Source organism: Mytilus edulis, chromosome 7, assembly GCF_963676685.1.
Source record: "Mytilus edulis chromosome 7, xbMytEdul2.2, whole genome shotgun sequence".
Lineage (NCBI taxonomy): Eukaryota > Metazoa > Mollusca > Bivalvia > Mytilida > Mytilidae > Mytilus > Mytilus edulis.
In genome coordinates this window covers 75922709-75928868 of record NC_092350.1, presented here as the reverse complement: position 1 = coordinate 75928868, position 6160 = coordinate 75922709, and the positions used below count along the sequence as shown (strand labels likewise).

At 31.5% G+C, this 6160-nt stretch overlaps 1 long non-coding RNA gene across 1 annotated transcript; it reads right to left on the bottom strand.

Annotated features, from left to right (window-relative positions):
• Nucleotides 1-1072: 1072 nt before the first annotated feature.
• Nucleotides 1073-4098, bottom strand: LOC139483645 (uncharacterized). Its single transcript, XR_011655066.1, has 3 exons — nt 3934-4098; nt 2253-2466; nt 1073-1155 (listed from the first exon to the last, which is right to left on the bottom strand). It is a non-coding gene; the product is annotated as an uncharacterized lncRNA (long non-coding RNA).
• Between the last annotated feature and the right edge of the window lie 2062 nt (nt 4099-6160).

Genomic DNA, 6160 nt, shown 5'->3' with positions numbered 1-6160 from the left:
GTTTAAAAAAAATGTTCTCTGTTTTACAGAATAAAATATAATAAACAGTACCGGTAACTTTCTTTCAAACAAGGTAGTGATAAGAGCTTGTTTTGTCTGATCCATTGTTCTACAGTACGTATTAATGTAAAACCGCTCACTTAATACTAAAATAAAGACTAGATTAATCTCAAACTTATTTAGTGTTACTGTTGTAGGCTTTTTTTTACACAGAAATTCTTAATAAAAATGAATGAGTTTATTTTACAAATTCCCTGAATTTAATCAGTGAATATGTAAAAAAGATCTTAATTATATCAGGGATTTATATCAGTAAAATCACTAGTCAAAATCAGGGATTTTTATGAAATCACTAATCAGTTCAGTGATTTTACAAATTCCCTGAAATTTCAGTGATTTTGCAAATCCCTGATTTCACAAATTCCCTGTAACATATACAGGTATCCCGGAAGTTAACTTATATACAGGTATCCCCGAAGTTAACTTATATACAGGTATCTCGGAAGTTAACTTATATACAGGTATCCCCGAAGTTAACTTATATACAGGTATCTCGGAAGTTAACTTATATACAGGTATCTCGGAAGTTAACTTATATACAGGTATCCCGGAAGTTAACTTATATACAGGTATCCCCGAAGTTAACTTATATACAGGTATCTCGGAAGTTAACTTATATACAGGTATCCCCGAAGTTAACTTATATACAGGTATCTCGGAAGTTAACTTATATACAGGTATCTCGGAAGTTAACTTATATACAGGTATCTCGGAAGTTAACTTATATACAGGTATCCCCGAAGTTAACTTATATACAGGTATCTCGGAAGTTAACTTATATACAGGTATCTCGGAAGTTAACTTATATACAGGTATCCCGGAAGTTAACTTATATACAGGTATCCCGAGTACCTAACAATATCTTTGATACTGACACAGCTTCTAGTTTAAAGTAAAAAATGCATTGTATGAAAATATATTTTATTAAAAATGTCAAAGAGTTTTAAAAGTATAAAAACAATTAATTTAGGAATACAAATATAAAAAAAAAATCAATTTTAAAATAACTAATTATATATATATATATATGATAGTGCTATGTTGGATTTCACATACTCCTTTGGATAATTGTCTGGACTTCTTCATGCTTGAAACCTAAAAATACAAAACATTACAAACAATTAAAATTTAGCATTGATTTCTATGAACTAAGATTTGAACAATTCATTGTTGACGAACCTGGTACCAATAAACGATATAAATATCCATTACAGCCCGGTATGCCGATGAAGCGAGCAATATATCTTATCTTGATATAAATTATATGTACACAGACATGGACTTTCTGTAATATAGAATAAGAAAGTCTCTGACATCGATAGGCATGACACTCTTTATTGTACATGTTGTATAAAGTAAAATAAAAAAAAAATACCGAACTGCAACGGAAATTCAAAGCGGAAAGTCATTTATAAAATTGCAAAAAATTCCCAGCTCAAACACATTTAATGATTGGAAAACAACTGACATATTCCTGACTTGGTACAGACTTACCGTATGTAGAAAATGATGGTTTGAATATGGCTGTATATTGCTGCATGAACACTCATTTAATCCCAAAAACATTTTTATGCCCCACCTACGATAGTAGAGGGGCATTATGTTTTCTGGTCTGTGCGTCCGTTCGTCCGTCCGTTCGTTCGTCCGTCTGTCCCGCTTCAGGTTAAAGTTTTTGGTCAAGGTAGTTTTTGATGAAGTTGAAGCTAGTCCAATCGACTTCAAACTTTGTATACATGTTCCCTATGATATGATCTTTTTAATTTTAATGCCAAATTAGAGAGTTTACCCCAATTTCACGGTCCACTGAACATAGAAAATGATAGTGCGAGTGGGGCATTCGTGTACTGAGGACACATTCTTGTTTTTAAATTTCATGCATGCGTCTTAAGTCAGGATCCTAATATTTATTCATGTTTAGAAAGTTGCTGTTCGAGTTTGCGATAGAAGGATTTTGTTCATCAATGAAGGTAGTACTCTCCTGGTCTAAGATTCTTATTGCATCGTTAATTATCTTCTTATCACTGTACAATGAGCAATGGAATTTTCGAATGGTTCTATCGACAAATCCAAAGGTTAATAGACACAATAGTGTAGATCTCTGAATACGTGTAGATGCAAATTCCGAAGTTTAATGACAGTCAAACATTTTTGTCAAAGACAGAAAATATACAAAAAAAAGACGTCAAACTTACCTTTCTCACTGAGTAACTCCAATCTCCATGTCTACAGGTTGTATGTATGATGAGCATATATTTATATGACATCCTCTACAAAGTTTGCCGTTGTATCGGTACAATGTTGGCATTTTACATCTAGAAGGACAAGATATATACGGACAGTTAAGCATCGGGCATCCTCTGTTTAAATAATTTTCGCTGAGAGTAATCGGACTGTATGATAGCTGGGCTGAAAATATTACAAAACAAGGTACGTTAACATAATAAGAACTACACGAAAAGAAAAGTGAGAGGAAAGTTGCATTAATATTATGACACAGTGATTCGTGTAAATTACAATTAAAAGCAATTTATATCATAACTCTCATAAGTGTGGAACAATTAAAATAAAGATGTATTTTTTAAATTTGAAATAACGAGCAAATTTGAAAATGTTTACGTTTACAATTATTTTAGGTTATTTTACAGGTTGTATTCACGTATATTTCTTGTATACTATATTTTTATAATTTGTACATAGGTTAGCACAATCGGCATTACCTAAAACATTTACTTATTATAGGGCAAGTGAAACCTGAATAATAATCAATACCATTATGTCCTATTTAAGATCATGTATTACCAATGTCATTTCAACTGATCGGGCGGAGCTTACGTTTGAATTTGCATAAGGACAGTCTATTTGAAGATGTGTGTGAATAGGATGATTGCCGTTATAATTATTAGTGATTTCTAATCACCTATCAGTGCCATCAAAGGAATTAACAAAAAAATAACTGGACACTTCATTGATGAGTTTATCCTAAAACGCCTATCTATAGATGGAATCGTTTATTATGAGCGAAACGGTTAAACTCCGCCCAGTCAAGTGAAATAAATTGAGTAATAATAAATTGATATATGATTAAAGTTGGTTCAAATTTGCAATAAAAAATTACAAAATAAACAATGATTACAAACAAAATGAATCAAAAGGAAATTAAGCCTAGGCCTGTTATTCGAACTGTCTTGAGATGCAGATCATTAATTGATTATAAATGTCCTTCAATGGAAAACTTGTATCACAAAAAAATGGTACAAGTAAATTTTTGTTATATAAAAACCCCATTCAAAAGCCGTTTAAGTCTCATTAACATTTTGATATATACGGCTGAATGTTGAGCATTGTGTTGAGAATCTTTACCATTAAAAATCCAGTCAGTTTTCATTTTATCTGAATTCAAAATTGGAGCCCCGGATTTAAATATGGAAGGGACAAACATTGACTATACACCTCTTCAGTTTGAACACAGCGAAACGGGTGCTAAAGGAGAAAAAAAGAAAGACGAAACGTTTATTGTTGTTACTTAATAACCGGATTTCATGTTCTATCTTGAATGGGGCAAATAAGAATGTTAAAGAAAAAATCCCTTAAATGGGCGTCAATTACTCCATACATTCTGACTAGCTTCATCTAGTTCGTTTCTAATTGACTTGGAATTGTGATCATCTATTTTGTTTTGAAAGCTTTCAAGCGTTGTCAAACATGGTGATGGAGGTTTATCAAGAAACGCATGATTTATATTTGTCTATATAAAATTCTTGCAGATTCAAATAAACAAATATATCAATTTTTATATAACACCAAAAAAGCAAAAAAATTGTACTCAACAATAATGCAGAAATTATCTCATACAATAATAATAAACTAACTTACCATTTACATCAAATGTCAACATTAAAGCGCAAAGTAAACCAATACTCCTCATGTTCATTGTTTGTTTATAATTAACTGAAATGTGTGAAAACTAAATAAAACTTGAAAGTATTTATACAAATAAGGTCTAACATTGTACGAAGGTGTCAGAGCGCAATATGTGGTTTGATGTGTGACCTCACAAAACAATGGAAGTGATTCAGTTAGTGTCCTCCTAAATGAAAATTAATTATAAATAATGTCAAAAGGTATCTAATTAACAAAAATATGCGTAAAACCATCATTCAAGAATTTGAACTGTGTATTGTTGCGTAAGAGAAGCACTTTCGTTTTTTATCGCTTTTGCATGCATCAGGGTGAAATAGTACTGTTTGGTATATTATTGGATCTGATAAATAAAACGGAACGCTGGGATATTTATTAACTGAATGAAATAGGAGAAGCTGTGGTAGACATCCTTGCCATATCCCTTTTGTTGAATTCATATGTGAGTCTGTACATTTGTTTATAAATAGATCTTATTGATGCCATTGTTCTCCTAAATGTATTTTGGGAGGATGAGGCAGACACTCAGGACTGTCATTCCCCTATATGGACATTCATTCATTATGTACATAAGAATACATCTGAGTTAATAGTCATCAATAAATTGAAATGTACTAACTCGTACTGAATCAATGAAACAGGAGAGACTTTCAAATCGGTATATATATCTCTTCCATACCGCTGAGTGAAAATACACAGTTTTAGAATAAAACTATGTATCTTAGTTCAGTATATATCTCTTCCATACCGCTGAGTGGAAATACACAGTTTTAGAATAAAACTATGTATCTTAGTTCAGTATATATTTCTTCCATACCGCTGAGTGGAAATACACAGTTTTAGAATAAAACTATGTATCTTAGTTCAGTGTTAAATATTGCAAATAAAAATGTTACTTAATAAGACAATAATTACAATCAAAACCAAGGAGTAAACAAAACTTCATAAAACCAAAAGATATTTACATGAAAAGTTACAAATAATAAATAAGAAACAACACCAGCTCCACTAATAACTGGGAGTGAAATCAGGTGCTCCGGAAGGGTAAGCAATTCCTGCACCGTATACGGCACCCGTCGTTTTATTTCTTTGTTCAGTTCGGTAAAGATTGAAGGTTATTATGACTGAGGAAGAATAAAATAAATTTATTAAAAGAAGTAAAGAAAGGGGAAGATACGATCAACCTCCTGAATAGATCCGTTCTAAAATCTCTTAGAATCTGTCTGGAAAACTGTTCTGAAAAAATACGTAGACTATGGGTTTAGTCTAATGAGTGATTCAGTTAGTGTTCTATGAGAAACATTCTGCTTAAATTTTGTGGTAAACATTTCCTGCTTTTAGTTTGTTTGTTTAAATGAATCTTAAGAATTTTATATAGACAAATATAAAACATGCGTTTCTAGCTAACCTCCATCACCTTGCTAGACAATATATATTTAAGGAATGACTGTAATATTTTTTCTGTCTATGAAGAAATAACATAAAAAATTTGGTGCACACTGAATAACGCGCGTAGCGGGTTATTTAACAGTGTGCACCACATTTTTTATGTTATTTCGAATAGACAGAAAAAAATATTAAAGTCATTTCTTATAATTTAATTCTAAATTCCATTTTAAACCGTAGAAAACCATGAAAAAATGTTGATGTCGTCACGGTCACATGACTAAATTATGTCTATTGGCTCATAACAAAATAACGTCAGCCAATCAGAAGACGCGTTACATCCAAAATTAAATTATTGAAAATTGGTAACTAGACCAAATGACATAGTAGTTGTTAGCTGTAGGTCATCATATGGACTTTAAAATAGACAAAACCCAACGAAAATAAAATTACATACTAGGCACACAAATGTTGACCCCAAAGAATTGAAACGTGAAACCTAACGGCCCAGATTTATGTACAAAACAATACACGAGAAAGGTCTTATAACAATGTCTACACCTTTACATGGTTATAAAATACCATACTTTCCATGAAATTCAACAAATCGAAAACCCAAATGACAATTAGCGATCAAAACTAAAAAAAGAAAGTTCATGTCATGCACAAATATCATCAACGTTGAATAATGCATCAACATTAAAATGATCAATACAACCTCAGAATGATATTATATGCTCAAGTAGGTGTGCAAAAAGATACCAAAATCAATACATGTATTAGTTAATGACAGAAC